The following is a 19,504-nucleotide window of genomic DNA, read 5'->3' on the forward strand; positions in this document are numbered from 1 at the left end:
AAAAGTGTAAAAAGCCACCCTGGTTTAATTCCATTAGCTCACCAGTTTTGGTTCAATTTTTGCTTTATCATTATATAAAAGGAATAAATGAAAGAAAAGGTATTGCATTTTTTTCAATATAGCACTATTATTAAAGGGGGGGGGGGAGAGAGAGAATGAAAGAATGGATAAACAAACACTAAAGGTTGAAAGTGCCTTTGGGGTGCAAAGTCCCTCTTTGGGAATCTAAGGTGAAATAACATCTGCTGCTTTGTAGGAATGCTTGTTCAATGCGTCTTGCATCTGCCTGTAGTATAAAACTCATGCTGTTTAATTGACATAGGAATCAATATCACATGAGCACTATTCATGTATAACTTGCATGTAGTGTATTTGCCTGCTCAATCATGTTAACCTTTGGCCACATGCAAAAGAATGCTTGGATGTGAGCTTCTTCTCACAGGTGTCAGAGTGACACTATCAAGATGCTTACACAGCTAGGTGATCCAATATAATGGATCTTCTCAGATGATCACACTCAATGCACTTACATCAGTGCAACACCAGTGCCATAAGCCCACAGTTGACTGAATATGAGGACTCTCAATAACATGCACATTGGGTTTATGGCACTAGTAGAATTCTTATAGGTGATGTCTGTGAAGCCTTTAGTGTCAGTTTTTAGGTCAGTCCTAGCAATTCCTAAAAATGCCACCATATTTTATTCTCAATCTTCTACTCATTTTCCATCTGTGGTTCAGATGTCTTGATATGCAAAATGTATGTTTTTATTACAAGGTGGTGTGATCCATTCTCAGAACAAGAATCTTCTATGTTGCTCACAATGATGGTAAGAGATTCCGTTTATGGTGGAACTAGACAATTACATCTCGAGTTAGCCATACCAGATTATTGTCTTCAACTGTATCGCTTGCATTTGACATGTATTATTTTGCAGCTGGTCAATGGAAGATATATATGGAAGTGTGTTTGCAGAAACAAGGTCCTTTGGGGGCATAAAACATTTTATTGTGACTGTGGAAACAAAATAGTTGTGCAAAATCTTACATGTGGACCATAACTATGGGTTCCCTGTCACTACCACCAGGACTCACCCTATCACTTCAATAGCCCTCTCTCAATGTCCATTCCATGGCTTTTAGAGAGCAGGAAGGAGCAATAAAGCACCTGGTTAAGTTGCTATAATCAGGTCGAGGACATCTTCTTCCAAGATCTGTTGGTATCTTCTGGGGTGCTTCCACACTATGCTTAAACATGTGCCAAAGTGAGTTTAAAAAACCTGCTTCAGTGTGCATTTAAGTCCCTCCACACACCCTAAAAACCCGGGCTTTCATGTTGCCATCCCGGTAACTATATCAGGATGGCATCCAGCCACCCCTAAGCTCCCCAAAACAACCCTTAAAACTTATTTTAAAACTTACTGGGCCATTATTATGGTGGTCCTTGTATCCTCCTGGTGTGTTGAAATGATGTGCCAGGACAGGGAGGGCAAGGAGGAAAATATCTCCTCCCTCCCCTCGTCTCCCGGCATGTCATTTCTACACAGCAGGAGGATGCACGGACCACCTTGATGATGGCCCGGTAAGTCTTAAAGTTTTAAGGTTTATTTTGAGGGCTTGAGGGGAGGGTGTGGTTGCCATCCTTCAACTTTGGGTTCCAGAAGCCCAAAGGGTGCAAGATAGCTGTTGGGACTCACCCCTGCATAGTCCCAGGACTACCTGGGAGTGAGTACTCACAGGCCAATACCGGCTTAGACCTGGGCCTTTCAGGAAAGCCTGGATCTAATGAGGTATCTAGTTAATTCAGATCAAACCAGAGAACCCTTAGTTTGAATCAAATTAATTTGGTTTTATCGGCGGCATTGTTTGGACACCTCCAGTAAACCCAAGAGAGATCTTGGTTTAAAGGCCTGTCTGGATGGGCCTCTAGAGATCAAAGAGGTGCTCCTCCAATCCCAGCTGTCTTCCACCAGCAAAAGAGTTGTCGGTTGTTCAAGGATGGGGCGAATGGAATGACACAGTGAGTCTTGGGAAGATATTAATAATTTTGAAGGAAGGGAGGGAAGGAGGCAATACCAGCCTCCACAACTTACATACCCAGGACAGCAGATGCTAAGAGTCGAAGAGAGGTGGAGAGGTGGAGACCAGGTAATACCCTCAGGCAATGTGAAGGATACAGTTTGTGTCATCAATATTAGTCCAAGTGTGGCTGGCTTCTCATCTTGGATTGGGGGTGGGTGAGCAGATACACTTGTATCTTATATATTCCCTTAAATAGCAAAACATCTTGGACAACACCTGTGTGTGATTCAAGTTTGCCACTTATTCTTTCTGTGTCCCTATACAAAAGCATTGAACATATGCTGCATCTCAGAATGCTGCAGGTGTATCAAAATATAATGATCTATTTGGATTCTCAAACTTTACACATGGGAGCCTTCATACCAGAGAAAAACTATAGAAATTTGGGAAAGTAATACTTTAAAATCCACTGGATATTTGACAGCATTCACCATGCTGACATTTACTTTTATTCATTTCCAGATGTCTTTTAGTACAATGGAACTCTTTAATATTGTTGTATAACCATATGTCTTTTATTCCATTAAGTATGAGATAACTCAGTTGATAAACAAACTCTTTCCCACAATGTGGCATTCAGTGCACACATCTAGAGTTTTATCATGATAATGGTGCTTAAACCATCAGGGTATAAAAAAGTCTTTTAGCAAAGTACAGATAACAAATGGATAAGTTTACTTCAAATTAGTTGTTGATTGTTGCGTGGGATTTTGTTTCTCATGCTCCTCTTTTGAATGGATATATTAAAGCAATGATGCTTTCAAATGGCCTGGCGCTGAGGAAGACATAGAAGGAATAAAGAGACGAGGAAAAGTGTTTGAAAATTTGGAAGGTGATGAAAAAGTTTGGTTGTTCCTTCATCTCCATCATCATCATCATCATCATCATCATCATCATCATCTTTATTTGTACCCCACCACCACTTCCCCAAAGGAATTCAGGGCAGCTCGCAGAAGCACTCCAAGTGCCACATGTAGACAACAATACATAAGTATAAATACAATGACATAAGTATAATCAACAGCTCATAACAATGTCATTAATAAAATTATAAAAATGTGAAAATTATAGCATTCCTAAAACGCAGTGGAACCTGCCAGCCCGCTATCTGTCATAACAATCAATCAAAGTGTGAGCCAGTACAATCAATGATTCATCACATTGGCCATGTATTACTCAGGATCAAAGGCCTGTCTGAAGAGCCATGTTTTTAAACTCAGCTGGAAGGCCTGAAGAGAGGGGGCAAATTAATTTCTTTAAGGAGGGTATTCAGAGCCGGGGAGCCACCACCATGAAGGCCCTCTCCCTCGTCCTCCCCAACCATGTCTGAGACAGTGGTGGGACTGTAAGAAGGCCTCCCCAGCAGATCTTAATGCTCATGCTGGTTCGTGGAAGGAGATGCGGTCTCGAAGATAGGTTGGACCCAAATCTCATGGGGCTTTATAGGTAATCACCTGCACTTTGAATTGGGCTCAGAAACTTATCGGGAGCAAGTAGAGCTGCTTTAAAAGGGTGGTGGTATGCTCGAAAATCTCCCCCCAATGAGTAATCTGGCTGCCACTTTTTGCACTAGCTGCAGTTTCCAAGTCGTCTTCAAAGGCATGTAGAGTGCATTACGATAGTCCATTCTGGATGTAATGAAGGCGTGGACCACCAGAGCTAAGTTAGACTTCTCGAGGTACGGTTGCAGCTGATGCATAAGTTTTAACCATGCAAATTCCCTCCTGGCCACTGCCGACACCTGAGAAAATGTGCTCTTCAATGTTGAGAGTCCTTGGACTGAAGATGACCAGGGAAATTGACAGAAATTCTTTTGATGAAACCCCCACCATAACATACAAGCTAATGTGTCATAAGTATAAAACTTGCCTGTTCATTGAGACCATTGGAATTAATTCAACCCAAATATTGCTATTCAGTTTTCAAAACGTTTAAATTGTGTGTGTCTGTATATGTGTGTGTGTGTGTGTGTGTGTGTGTGTGTGTGTATATATATCTAATTACATTGTTTAATAAATTGTTTTGGGTTTTTAAAATTATCTTACTGTTTTTAAACAGTTTGATCTGTATCAAATTGTGTCCATCAATATAAACTATCAGTAGAATAGGAGAACACTAAGGATAGAAAGAAAAGGTAAGGTTCACTGGCCAATATGTATGCATATATGCTATATTAGATTTTATCCAGTCTGTTTTTCTATGATTTTGTTTTGTTTTGCAAATAAGGCAGTTGTTGAATCACACCAGGTCTGGACAGCAGAATACTGCAGTCCAGACAGTATTTCCACAGTTTACCGGCCTAAATAAGCCGAGGCTTCTAATGGAGACCATGTAAGTTTTTCTAAGGAGTCTAGGGGCTTGGGGGAAGGGGTAGGGCCTCCGGACATTCTCTTGGGCTAGTCCCGAGAGAATGTCTGGACAACCCACCCCTGAAAGCACATGCTTTCTGGGATGGGTATGGACAGGCCCCTGGAAACATCCCAGATGCTTCTGGGACAAGGGCCTATCTGGATATGGCCTCAGTTACCTCCTTTATGCTTAGTTTATTTCAATTGCTGCAAATGGAGTTCAAAGTGTAAAAGTAGTTTGCATTCATTTAGGTGAAGAAAAAAGGAGCAGGAAGGATTTTGCCCAGGTAAAAGCAAACTGCCACAACCCTTCCTACCTTGTCTATTTTTCCCATTTAAAACTTTGGACATCTTGGCCATTCTCTGATGTGGTTTTGCCACACATGTCAAATAGTCTTGTGATCAATTTCAGAGAAATCATTTGTTCTTTATTTCTTCCCTACTACCTCAGCCTGTACATAAATATTCAGGGATGATAGTCTCTACTTGTCTTTTCTTAATTGGCCATTTCGCGAGGTCAGTCACAAGACCAATAGGGGTATAGGGTGGCATCCTGTGCTCGACGGGGCTACACTTCCCCTGAGGACACAGGTCCACAGTTTGAGGGTTCTCCTGGATTCATCGCTGATGCCTGGAGCTCAGGTGTCGGTGGTGGCTTGGAGAGCCTTTGCACAGTTAAAACTGGTGCACCAGCTGCAAATGTACCTCAAAAAGCCTGACTTGGCCATGGTGGTCCACACCTTGATTACATCCAGAATGGACTACTATAATGCACTCAACATGGAGCTGCCTTTGAAGATGGCTCAGAAGCTGCAGTTAGTGCAAAGATCGGCAGCCAGATTACTCACTGGAGCTAGCTATAGGAAAAATGCCACATCCTATTAAAGCAACTTCACTGGCTTCCAGTAAGTTTCTGGACCCAATTCAAAGTGCAGGTTATCACTTATAAAGCCCTATACACTTCGACTCCAATCTATTTTCATGACCGCATCTTTTTCTATGAACCGGCACGGGATTTGAGATCTACCAGGGATCTCTTGGTCCCACCACTATATCAAGCAGTTGGTGAGGATGAAAGAAAGGGCCTTCTTGGTGGTGCTCCCCCCCCCCCCCGACTCTGGAATGCCCTTCCTAGAGAGATTACCCCCACTCTCCAGTCTTAAAACATGGCTTTTTAGACAGGCTTTTGACCTTGTGTAGTTTATGGCCAGATTTGAGGATTTAGCGACGCCTCACTCCAGCACTTTGGACTGTTAATGGAAGGCAGCTAGTCTTACCCGCAGGCTCTACTGCATTTTATGAATTTTAAAATTTTACTAGATGAAGTTTTTGTGTGTTTATTGCTTATGTTTTAGAGGCTTATGTATTGTTTGTTCTATGTCTGGCACTTTGAATGTGCTCTTGTGAGCCACCCTGGGTCCCTCTGGGGAGATGGTGGTGGGTGCAAATTATTATTATTATTAGTAGTAGTCGTAGTAGTAGTAGTAGTAGTAGTAGTAGTAGTATTTGAAAAATGACCTAAACAACTCCAGAAATTTCTTAGTAATGGTATGTATATGCACTGTGTTATGTAGAATATCACAATTTATGTTTTATAGATTATATATTAAGTAATGTTATGTTGTCCTTTTTATGTATTAAATGAAATTATATTTCTATTTTTAGTATTGCCTCTGTGGAAGGCCAACATTGTATGTGACTGAAACCCAAAACAGGTGACCATGAATTAGCACATGGAGTTTATTCTTCTAATTTGCTTTCATTTTTTAAATAGAGGCTCATTGGTGTTCTCCTTGCTTTCATCTGTGCAATGCTGCAGGATATGCGATTTTACTGCTTCTTGGCAGGGGGTTGGACTGGATGGCCCATGAGGTCTCTTCCAACTCTATGCTTCTATGATTCTATGGGACCCTAAGGCTGTTTTTGTGGTCAGAAGGACACCGAAGGGATTCAAGGAAAATAACAAAAAAATTAAAGACACTCTTTTTTGTCTTTAAATGCCTCCAACAACCCTTAAGAGGCATTTCTAACACATTTTTCTTTTTCCTAAGCCATTTGAAGTCCAGATGAGACTTTAAAAAAAAGGTAAAGCACACCTGAGGGACAATCTAGGCCAGCCAATGATGGACCCATTAATTATTATTTTAATTGGATTTCTGCAAGAGAAAGATGGAGGCTACCCCTTCTCCTTAGCACTTTGAATAGATCAAAACCTAAATAAATGGTTTTCTAAGTGGAGCGAATAACAGCTGGGGGGATTTTAGATCAAAAAATAGTGTAAGATGAACACCTTTAAGGAAGTGTCTCTTTTTAAAAAACTCTTGGGCTATTTTGAACTCTTTTAAAAGAGGTGGGGGGTCTAATTGGGGATCTCCTAGTGTTTTGTCTCATTGTGCTGTAACAATGCATGTGTGTGCTGAAGCAAGGCTAATGGAACCCACCCTGTCCAGTCCTGATTAATATATCTTCCAAACAAGAAAAATAAAAACACGATCAGAATGCCTACATTTAGCAGTGCTTTCTTCTGCAGCATCCAAAAGCTTAGTTCTACTAGGCTGCGTTTGCAATCATGTTCTCTCTAAATATTTATGATCCTTATGCATTGCTTTTTAAAGGCTGTTGTGAAGTTAAAGAACAATTGCCTGGAGATTGTATCCCACCTTGCGCGAGTCTCCTGATGATGACAAAAGCAATTCACTGGAAGAAATGTGTGCTGCCGCTGTTACAAGCGAGATCAACTGCTAGATCACAAACCTTAGAACAAAAATTGAACAGTCCTTTCTCATGAAGAAATCCCCAAGAGAATATATGTGCCAGCACATTAAAATTGCATGCCATCAGCTGAGTGGCAGCAACATGTACGGCTGTTATTGGAATGCAACTCGGGATGAAATGAAAACTATCACTAAGCTGAATGAATTGAACCAATTGCTACACACTTATAACACCTGTACTATATTTTTATGTATGTATTAATCGTTGTCACACACCTTGGGCTTACAATATCACTATGTCCCATTAAAAAAAATATGCAACTGCTCTCTAGTGAGAAAGGAAACATAGCTAGAAGCTTCTGCAAGGAATCTGGTCTACAGCAGTGATTATTCAAAATGATGTTCCTTGGACCAATGCCAGTCCCCAAGCCATTGTCTACTGGTCCCTGGTGAGTTTTTCAGAAAGAAAGAATTGTAGACAATGGGCACAAATATGACACATTGAAAATAGCACGCTGGGGTTGGGAGGAAGAAAAGAATTGCCAGTCCCCACATCAATTAGCCTACAAGAGTATCTATACCATAGCTTGGGAAATTTACCTAATTGCTTTTGCACCACAACTTCCAGAATCCAGTGGCCATATTGATTGGAGGCTATGCAGAATTATACTCCAAAAAGTAATTTACAGAAGTTCTGATCCACATTCAGTCCTGGCCTCTGGGTGCACTGACATTGTCGAATCAATTCAACTTTACACTACTGTAACTGCCATGGCTCATTGCTATGGCATCATGGGAGATGTTTTTTATTTATAGGGACTTTATCCTTTTTCCAAAGGATTCTGGTGCCTCACCAAAATACAACTCCAAGGATTGTATAGCCATGAGCCATGGCAGGTTCAGTGGTGTCAAACTGCATTGATTTGACAGTGAAGATGCAACTCTATGTTAGAGATGTGGAATTTGGCCAAAAGGCTTACCATTTTGGGGTCCATTTTAGGCTAACCTCTCATTCTTTTTACCAGGAAGTTACTCGAATCAGGAAGAGTGTTGCCATTTTCATTTGGCAAAGATTTGGCCCATTGGCTACAATGGGAAATATTAAAGGCTCAATGCTCAGTCATTTTAAGTCCTATCTGCATGAAACCTACTTAGTTTTAGACCCAATTTACAACTGCAGGCCTTTCAAGTTCAGAACAATTCACCAGTCTACTGTTTTTTTAGAATTATTTTAAGTTTTTACCATAATATTTTAAAAAATAAGACAAAACCGCAAGAGAGGGTTCTAGAAGTTGTAGTCGCCAGTTGTGTTCATTCTCAGGCAGTCAGAGCATGTACACAACAAGGCCTTTTATTAGCTGAGAAACAGAGAGAGAAAAACTTCAACTCCCCTCATGCTCTGAGAGGAACTCGGAGACTTTTCAATGCCTGCCGGGGAGGGAGAAAAGAGGCTGCAGGATCTTCTCCAGAAGCCCGTGGCATACCCCTGCTTTAGGTATAATGCAGACTTAATTCCATCCAGAGGTGGCCCTAGGTAATTTTCAACGGTAAGCAAACAGTATTTTGGCACCCCCCCCCCCCCCCCCAATCACTGATATATATTTTCTGTTCATCGGGGAGTTCTGTGTGCCATATTTGGTTCAATTCCATCATTGGTGGAGTTCAGAATGCTCTTTGATTGTAGGTGAACTATACATCCCAGTAACTACAACTCGCATATGTCAAGGTCTATTTTCCCCCAAGAGCACCTCGAGAGCGCCCCTGGGCAAAATCAACTATACTGCAAATGCTTACTTTGCATAATGGGTTGAGTCGCCCGTGACTCCATCCTCTCCAGCAGCCAATAAATCCAGCTCTCTTGGTCCGTTTTGCTGAGCTTTTCAGTTACCTCCTCCCCATTCTGTTTTTGGGGGACTACATGAAATGGACTACCGAATATTACAAACCACTTTCAATCAATCTGATTCAGACCCAAGCCTACACTACATTAGCATGTAATTTAGATGTACCTCTAATTCTGGACACAACCATAGGATGTTATTCCTTGCCAATTTGTATACAGATCTGCAATCCAAACTCTCAACCTTGGACTTCATGCTGATATGTCATAGGTCGATCCACTGTGGGTAGAACGAGGTCAGTACATGTATGGTGATCTTACTTAAGTCTATATCCCATAAAGGCCCCCTGGTGGCGCAGCAGGTTAAACCGCTGAGTTGCTGAACTTGCTGACTGAAAGGTTGGTGGTTTGAATCCGGGCAGCAGAGTGAGCTCTTGCTGTTAGGCCCAGCTTCTGCCAACCTAGCAGTTCAAAAACATGCAAATCAATAGATACCGCTTCTGTGGGAAGCTAACAGCACTACATGCAGTGATGTTGGCCACCTCCAACTGTTATGTTGGAGGTGTCTACGGACAATGCTGGCTCTTCAGCTTAGAAATGGAGATGAGAACCACCCCCCAGAGTCGGACATGCAGTGATGTTGGCCACCTCCAACTGTTATGTTGGAGGTGTCTACGGACAATGCTGGCTCTTCAGCTTAGAAATGGAGATGAGAACCACCCCCCAGAGTCGGACATGACTAGACTTAAATGTCAGGGGAAACCTTTACCTACCTTTACCTATATCTCTCACAATCTTGTCTATAAGTGAGGGCAGGTAGGATGCCTTGAACGAAATTCATAACTCCATTTCTTGGGGATGTGTTTATAATGTATTTTTTATTTCTGCATCCTTCATTAGCAGGGCAGGATCAAAGACCACACCAAAGCCTTGGCTGCCTGAAGTGGACCAGAAAATGGTCAGAGTGTGCACATTACTTAGAGCACAGAGAAAAGAAAAACCCCATAGGATCCTCTCACCATCCTTGATGATGAAAACATAGTAATAAAGAAGTAAATAACATTTGTTGCCATTTGATTAAATTCAGAATTTGCTTGGCCCTGGCAAGATTATGTGCATTGGGTTTAAATGTGGAAAATAAAAAGAGTGGGGAAAGCTCATTTCAACCTGGAATCTAATATTCGGAGAACTATATGATAGTTGGTATGATTTACTGTAATAACTAATATTGAACTCTAAAATCTTCTAGCTATTACAACACTTAAAATGAGGTCTTCAGCTGTAGGATAGGCTATAAATATTGTAATAATATCAAGTCAGCCCTCTACATTCACACAGTTAGGGGTCCCTGTAAAAGTGGAAAAACTGTGAATACCTCTAGCCTCCCTTTCCCCAGCCTTAACTCTTAATACTGTTTTATGCATCTATAATTTCCTAACTTTTTTCAATTTTATTTATATGTTTTGGTCTACATGTGCACATCATGTGCGGTTTTCTGCAGTAGGCAGCAAAAGTCCCGCTCCCTAAATTCCACTTTAATTATTGATGACAGAATTGTGAATAATCAAATCCATGAAACATGAAAGTTAAAGCTGTGAAAGTCAAAGTTTGACTGTATAGATAGGTAAAATACGTTGTCTGAATAGTACTGAATGATATATAAAGGTGGATTTCAGGTGTTGGACTGGGATGTTGGAGAATGCAAGGAATCAGTGAGTGTGTGTATGTGTGTCAACTGTAAAATAAAATGCATGACGCTGATAGGTTGGGCAATGCCCAGGCTGACGGCTGAGCCTGGGACTTTTGGATACTGTTGCATTTTTATTCAGGTTTCAGCTTTGCAGGTGCAGAGAGAAGAAGAAGAAAAGAGAAAGGACCATTTTAAATCTCGTAGGAGAGGTCATTTAGTGAGTTCGTGCAACTTATCATATTGTACAGTATATATGTTGTTCTGAACTAAGAAGAGTAAAGTACTTGTTCTTTACTGTTCACCTGCATAGCATATTTTCTTTTCCTCGCAAGGCAGTGTGTGGGCTGATCCAACATGAACTGCACGTGGTTTATTTTACATTATGCCACATTGGAGGCTGTGTACTTGATGTAGGATCTTAGCCAAAACATATTGCTTTGAGCGGAAAAATAGTTTTTTGCTTTAAGAATATTTTACCCACACTTCCAAATCCAAAATACTTCCAATTTGGGTACTGTTCCATTACCCAGGGAGACTCCAAAAGGGGCCTAGACAGAGAGGGAGAGTTCATTTGGGGAGGGGGATGTTGAAAGAGGAAAACATTTTTCCCCATTTTCGCTGGTTATTTCCCATCCCCCTTTCCCATATCATAAACGGCAACATGAGTGAGGGAATAACAGGAAAACAGGGGGAAATGGTTTAACTCCTTCAACCCCCTTCTCCTGTAAAATGGACTATCCTCTGTCTAGTGCCCTCTTGTGGCCTCTGCCCAGATAATGGAACAGTACCCAAAATTGTCCTTTGGGTAACCAAGACAGTGACATCATCACTTTCTGATGTTTCAATGCATACAAACTTTGTTTTGTGCACAAAATTATGAAAAATATTGTGCATAAATGACCCACAGTTTAAGAAGCAGTGAACTAGATGTTGCTAAACTCCCCCTTCATTAAGTAAAAAAGAAAGAAAGAAATTTAGATCATATAGCAAATGCAGTTTTTGAGTTCAAAGAGAAATCATGATAGTTGAAACATCCTAGATACAAGAGCACAAAAATATCCTAATTTGGAAAATAGATCTTGTTTTTTAGCAATTGGTTTGCAATGAATTTTGTATAGCTGACTGAAACTTTACAAAACTTGTACTATAGAGTTTTTCGATTAACCATTCCCGAAATAGTTTCCTGTAGTACATCTAACTGTGTCCGCTTTGTATTTGAGGAAATTGGTCAGATGAAACAATAAACTCTGAATGGAAACAAATAGAAAACTACTCCATAGGGACAGAATGATACTCTGAAACAATTGGGAGAAACATCTCTTTCCCATTGTTGTACTCATACAGGCAGAAATGAAAATCACAGCCATACCTCATTTGTCCTGATGCATATAGTTACATGGAGAGCTGGTCTTTCTGAGCTACCCTAATACAATATTGATATTTATTTTATTTATCATGTCAGAAGCAAATTGACAATACAATTATAATGTATTTTTTAAAAACCCACAAACAAAGTAAAAAAAAAAACTTGGCAATATACTAAATGTTCTTTGACCAGAAGCTGGCCACTTGGAGTGCCTCTTTGTTGCTGTAAGGAGGTCCTCTGTTGTTTATGTGGCTCAGGTTGCATTGTAGTAGGTGGTCTGTGGTTTGCTCTTCTCCACGCTTGCATGTTACAGACTCCACTTTCCAGCCCTATTTCTTAAGATTGGCTCTGCATCTCATGGTTTGATAGAGACTGGTATATTATTGGACAGCCCTGTTCGTCCTTTGCAGCATAAAAAGGAAAACAAAAGGGGGGGGGGGGGGAGGGATCTAGCAGCATTTTGCAGTGGTATCTTTCAGCATGAGCTTTCACAGATTTCGATCTATTTCTTCAGATGGAATTAATAGTAAAGCACCAAGTGAACTTCAAGGGCAACATGGTTTCAGTGTTGGGCAAGAATTCCAGGAGACCAGAGTCTGTATCCTTTTTCAGTTATGGAAATGCAATGGGCAGCCTTGGGTTAGTCACACTCAACTAAAAAGGAAGATAATGGAAAAAATTCTGACTCAATTTTGCCCAGAAATCCTTAGGATAGGGCCATCTTGAGTCACAGTTGACTTGAACAGACGTAGGTAAAGGTAAAGGTTTTCCCCTGACATTAAGTTCAGTCATGTCCAACTCTGAGTGTTGGTGCTCATCTCCATTTCTAAGCCAAAGAGCCGCTGTTGTCTGTACACACCTCCAAGGTCATGTGGCTAGCATGACTGCATGGAGCACCGTTACCTTCTCGCCAGAGCAGTACCTGTTGATCTACTCACATTTACATGTTTTCGAACTGCTAGGTTGGCAGAAGCTGGGGCTAATAGGGGAGCTCACCCCACTCCCTGGATTTGAACCAGTGACCTTTTGGTCATCAAGGTCAGCAGCTCAGTGATTTACCCACTGTGCCACTGGGGGCTCCATTGAAGAGACATATCAACTACAAATCTTTCAATAGAATAAACTCTATTTATTTGATATTTCAGGATTAGTCATAGAATCATAGGGTTGGAAGAGACCTTGTGGGCTATCCAGTTCAAACCCTTGCCAAGAAGCAGGAAAATTGCATTCAAAACACCCCTGACAGATGGCCACCCAGCTTCTGCTTAAAAGCCTCCAAATAAGGAGCCTCTACCACATCCCAGGGCAGAGAGTTCCACTGCTGAACAGCTCACACAGTTAGGAAGTTCTTCCTCATGTTCAGGTGGAATCTCCTTTACTGTAGTTTGAAGCCATTGTTCCATGTAGTAGTCTCCAGGGCAGTAGAAAACAAGCTTGCTCCCTCCCCCTAAAAACTTCCCCACACATATTTCTATATGGCCATTATGTCTCCTCTTAGCCTTCTCTTCTGCAGACTAAACATGCCCAGCTCTTTAAGCTGCTCCTCATAGGGCTTGTTCTCTAGACACTTGATCATTTTAGTTGTCCTCCCCTGGACACATTCCAGCTTGTCAACATCTCCCTTCAATTGTGTGCCCACGGTGGACACAGTGTGATTCCAGATGTGGTCTGACCAAGGCGGAATAGAGGGGTAACATGACTTCCCTGGATCTAGATACTATATTCCTATTTATGCAGGCGAAAATCCCATTGGATTTTTTGCCACTGCATGATGTTGTTGGCTCATGTTTAACTTGTTGTCCATGAGGACTCCAGAATAGATTTGCTCAGCCTCATCATTTTTGTAGGTCTATAGCTAGAGTCACACTTCACCTCTTTGTGTATCCTATTACCTTATGATCCCACCCTCACCAACATGTAACTACTACATACCTGGTACTTTAATATTAACTCCATCAGTGAATCCGAGGGTAGATGTACACTGTAGATTTAATTCAGGTAGACACAACTTATCTGCCTTATCTGGACTCAAATATCTGCCTTTGCTCAAGGCTTTGTATCATGGGTCTTTAGCCTTCTCTGCCATAAATGAATAGTGCCTCATCAAACTACAACTCCCAGAATTGCATTGAGCCATATAGTGGCATCAAATTGCATTAATTTAACAGTGTAGTTGAACTCTGAGGAAGTGGATTGAAATCCATGAAAGCTCACACTACAATAAAGCAGTTACTGCAATTGCAAAAGCGTTGCAAGTTTCAATTTTTCCATCAGAGCTGCAGGGACACAATGGGTTAAACCCTTGTGCTGGCTGAATTGCTGACCTGAAGACCTGAAGGTCGGCGGTTCGAATCCTTGAGATGGGGTGAGCTCCTGTCTGTCAGCTCCAGCTTCCCATGCAGGGACATGTGAGAAGCCTCCCACAAGATGGTAACATATCCGGGCGTCCCCTGGGCAACATCTCTATAGACAGCCAATTCCCTCACACCAAAAGCGACTTGCAGTATATTAGCAATTTGCTTCTGACCTGATTAAAAAAATTCAATTTCCTCCTTTGGTTTTGATCTTAAGAAAGATCATTTTGTGAAGCCGAGGAAGACACATGGCCTTGAATGCACTGTTACAGATGCTGAGGTTTTTTTTAGATGGACCTTTTTAGATGTCATACTGAGCTATGTTGTTTTTAATGGTTATGTGTATAAGCTGCAGCAGTGTTTTGGCTTGCAAATATCCCTCCTTCCTTGGATGCTTCCTGTCTCCAGCAGAGCTCTCTGGAGATATGAAACATCTTAGACAAGTCTCACCAATAGTCAGAGCGAGGCAGCTGCTTCAAGCAACAAACTTCAGCTGCTTATTATTATATTTGTGTCTTTGCTGACAGAGATGGATAAAGGTGCTTATAGGATTCTTCATCTCCTGCATCAAATTCATTTGGCTGGCTTTGGGTACTGCACACCTTGTATTGCTATTAAGTCTCAGACAGGAAAATGTCTTGGATCAGCCCTGGAAGCATCTGGTCACAGCAAGATCATCAATAGTAAGAGAGAAGCAGCATTTCGGAAATCAAGCTTCTCTGGGCTAAGGAATGCAGACTCCTCCAAATTAAGGAATTGATCTCTCCAGCAGCACTTCCATTCTGGCTTTGCCCTCTTACTTTGCGCTAGAAAAATATTTGAGATTTATAGTCATAAAAATTCTTTTCATTTACTTTCCTATTTAAATAATATTCCTAATGGGCAGTCTGGCTGAATCCTCTGTGCTCTTACTATAGCTAAAGAAAGACACTCCAAGGCTGCAAAGACAAATATTCATCATTCAGTAATTAGATCTTACAGCTTTAACTGTGGAGAACTGTGTATAAATGCCAATTTTATGAATATTTATATGTATATGCAGTCAGTCCTCCATATTTGAAGGGTTGAAGCACAGGACCTCATCACAAAGGCTCATTGATTTGCCATGCATTGTGGTGACTCTTTTGGTGTGTGAGTGTTGCAGAGTCAAAATGAAAAGGGATTCATAGTACATTCATAGTTATGTACTGCATCACATAACTTGGCTGGGACTCCATAACATGAGGGAAAACGTTGCCACATGGCTTCCCCCCATGAGAAGGTTCCCGTTTTGCTGTGGCGGCAGCATATGGCACTTGTTCTCCCTTTTCTGGATGGAGCCCAACCAGAAATAAATGTGTGTCGTGTAATGGGCTTCGTCCTGAATGGGGAGAACAAGTGGCATAGGATGGGCCAAGTAGCCCATCTAATGTGGTCGACAGAACCCTCATGGAAGTGAAAAAATGCAAATGAAGTTTTTTTTTTTTAACCTGAGAGAACACTTCTCTAGGAATTTCTAGTCTTCTGGCACAATTCTGTGGTCGACCTCCAATGGAAGCTGGCCATAGAATCACATTGGAGGATCTAAAAATTGAAGTGTGCTCTCTAGAAATCTCTAAGTCTAATCTAGAGATTCTTAGAGAGAACGTCTTAAATCAAATCCATGAATAATCAAAGCCACAAAAGTAAAAAATTGCAAATGTGGAGAGGTGATTATACATATTTTCCATATGGGTATTATTATACTAGAATTTATCATGGATTCAATAAGAATTTAGTAAGCCAATAATTAATGTATTTTGCACTCATTCAATGGGCTGATTTTAGCTGAGACTAACAGTTATATTTGAACAATGATCTGATTATTTTACATTTGCACTTAGCCCACGATCATCAGTCCTACTTTCTCTTTCTGTTTTTTCTCTCACTCTACCCTCATCTCCTGCTGCCACTGCTGTGGCTTCCTTATTCTTCTTTGCAATTAAAAAAATAATCCACTCTTAAAAAGAAAATTAGGCCTGTAATAATACCAATGGCTTTTGATACTGTTGATTGTGGCATCTTACTGGGCCAGCTCCACTGGATCAGAGTAGGCAGCATTGTCTTGCAATGCTTCCACGCCTATTATGACCCTGGTTCTAGACAGCAATATTGGGAGATTCCTATTTAGTTTCATGGCCACTAAGCTGTGGGGAGGGGGGCGGTTCTACTGTCTCCCATGCTGTTCAGTATCTATATGAAGCTGCTGACAGAGGTAAGAAGGAATGCTGTGGATGCCCTCACTATGCTGATGACACTTAACTCTATGTCTCCCTGTTGGCTAAGACTGTGCAGATGCTGGATCAATCACTGGATCTTGTAATAGGCTGGAAGAGCCCAAAAATGAGCTGGATCGTGATAAAATGACTGCTCTGTCAATTGGTTGTTAGTGGGTCCAAGAATTTGGTAAAATATGTGCGGTGGATGGAATTTCTCTGCTATAGAAGTAGGTGTGTTGTTTGAGCGCATTCTTGCACACATTTCCATCACTGGAGACCAAGGAGGACATCATGGCTCAGAGGTTTAGGGCCTAACCTATACTGGTCTACCAGCTACAGTGTTTCCTGGACAGGGAGTACTGTCTATGTACTGGTAACTTCCCAATTAGACTACTGCAATGCACTCTGAGTGGGGCTGCCCTTGAAAAGGACTTGGAAATTGCAACTGGTGCAAGAACAGCAAATGAAAACCATATAACATCAGTTTTAAAGGAATTGCATAAGCTGCCAATATATTTCCATTCTGAATAAAATGTGCTGATACTACCATTTAAAACCCTAAATGAATTGGGACCTCAATATATGAAAGAGTGTTTCTCCATATATGAATGTGCTCAATATTTAAGGTCTATTTGTGGAACTTCCTTCGAGTCCCATCAATCAGAACAATATACTGTATTGTGCAAGTCCATGGGAGAAGGCTGTCTCCACTGTGACATGTTAGTTGTGGAACACTGACCCCTTGGAGACCTGATTGGGGCCAGCCTTTCAACTATTCAAGTACCAGGTAAAACCATGCTTGTTTCTGAAAGCTGTTGGGGCCTCGCTGATTTTACAAAACACAAACTTTGTTTCAAGCACAAAAATACTTAGGTTAAAATATATTTCCAAATATAAATAAATTTGGTGTTTGGAACTGGGTTTCATCTCCAAGGTATTTCATTTTGTATACACAAGTATTCAAAAGTCTAAAAAAAAATAGACCCTCTAAAATATAGAACAATTTAGACCCATGTACTCTGTACAAAGGATATGCGTCCTATATAGGACAAGGTATAAATATTTTAGCAAACAAATGAGCAAGTAAATATGTTAGGTTGATTTTATTGTCTGCTGCCCTGCAATCTTCAGATAACGGTGGGATGTAACATAATTGTTTTTATCAATAAATAAAATGTTGCTGCTAGGGCATCCTGAGATGAAGCAGCAAAGCAGAAGATATGGTGACTTCTCTTTCTATGGTTTTCATTAGAGTGGTTGAAGTGGCAACAGGAGCTGCTGGTTAATTGACCTGTGGCTCCAAAGAATTGGGGAAGATACAGGGAGCTTACCCTCGTCCTTGCTGCTATGTCATCTGTGTTGCTTCCAGGTGGCTTTCCTCCATTTTAATTTTGTGCCACATTATGGTGATGGTATTGAAACTCCTTTTGAATGAGTAGTGCCTATGTCTTTCAGAGCCATCTTTGATCCCATGAGCAGCAGTCAAGGTTAGGAGATTTGTTGTAGTTGTTTTGAGCTAAGTTTTTGAACTAATTTTATAAGGAATAAGCTGCGGCGGAGGAGGAGGAGGAGGAGGAGGAGGAGGAGGAGGAGGAGGAGGAGGAGGAGGAGGAGGAGAAGTTTATATGGAGTAAATGTGATGTATGAATATATATATATATATTCTCTAGAGAGAGCCAGCATGGTGTAATAGTTTGAGCATTGGATTATGACTCTGAAGACCAGTGTTTGCGTCGTTGGTTGACCATGGAAACATACTCGGTGATCTTGGGTGAGCAACCAATTTTCAACTTCAGAAAACCCTATAATATGTTTTATCAAAGGCTTTCACGACTCAAATTACTAAGGTGTTGTATAATTTCCAGGCTGAATGGCTGTATTCTAGAAGCATTTTCTCCTGAGAGATCTTCAGAGGATCATTTGAAGATGCCGGGCATAAATGCAGGCAAAATGTTAGGAGAAAATGCTACTAGAACATGGCTTTACAGCAATGGATCTGAACCTTAGGGACCACTTTGACCAGGGACAACTTTCCAATATTAGTACCAAAAGGGTTACGAATCAGTTTTTGATCATCCGGTTTGGTTATTTGGGGTACTGATTCAGAAAATTGCATTGGATAGACCACATCAGCTCTAGTTTCTGATACAGAACATATGCCATCCAGTAGTCATCATCTCCTCACCCATAGAAAACCATATTTCATAAGCCTTGACACTATAAGAGGATTTCGCAAGACCAATCATTCTCATTGCAATGGTGTAGTAAAGGTGAGGTCGTGGACCATATTTTAGTTCTTGCGGATCACTGGTGGTCGACAGACCACAGGTTGGGAACCACTGCTATACAGCCTGGAAACTACACAATATCCCAACCCTGTAATAGTTTTGCCTTAGGGTCATATTAAGTCAGAAACGACTTGAAGGCACACAAGAAGAAAAACGACATCTTTTTTGAGATATTCAGGACGTTTTAAGTTCTAAATACATTACTGTACCGTTAATTATTAAGAACAACGTGTATAAGTTTTTGCCACTGTGTCTATGAGTTGTCAGCATGAAACGTGTAACCCGAGAGTGACAAAGTGCTAGCTGAGTGCTGGAGCAAACATTGCAGCTCGTGCTTGAATACAAAGCTTGGATAATGAAAAAGACTATCCTCCATGGAAAACAGATTATGCATTCATGCCACTTTGTCTAGTGACAAGGAAGAATGGAACTCAGTGACAGGGCTACATGTTCCAAAGTTAAAGGCTGAGCTGCCTTCCTTTCTCTTTTTTTGTCAGTTGCTCTCCTAAGAAGCCACTAATCATCCGAAATCATTAGTATATAATTACTTCCTCATGTCTTGTCAGAAACCATAGCTGATTTATGT

Source organism: Anolis sagrei, chromosome 3 (genome assembly GCF_037176765.1).
Source record: "Anolis sagrei isolate rAnoSag1 chromosome 3, rAnoSag1.mat, whole genome shotgun sequence".
Classification (NCBI taxonomy): domain Eukaryota; kingdom Metazoa; phylum Chordata; class Lepidosauria; order Squamata; family Dactyloidae; genus Anolis; species Anolis sagrei.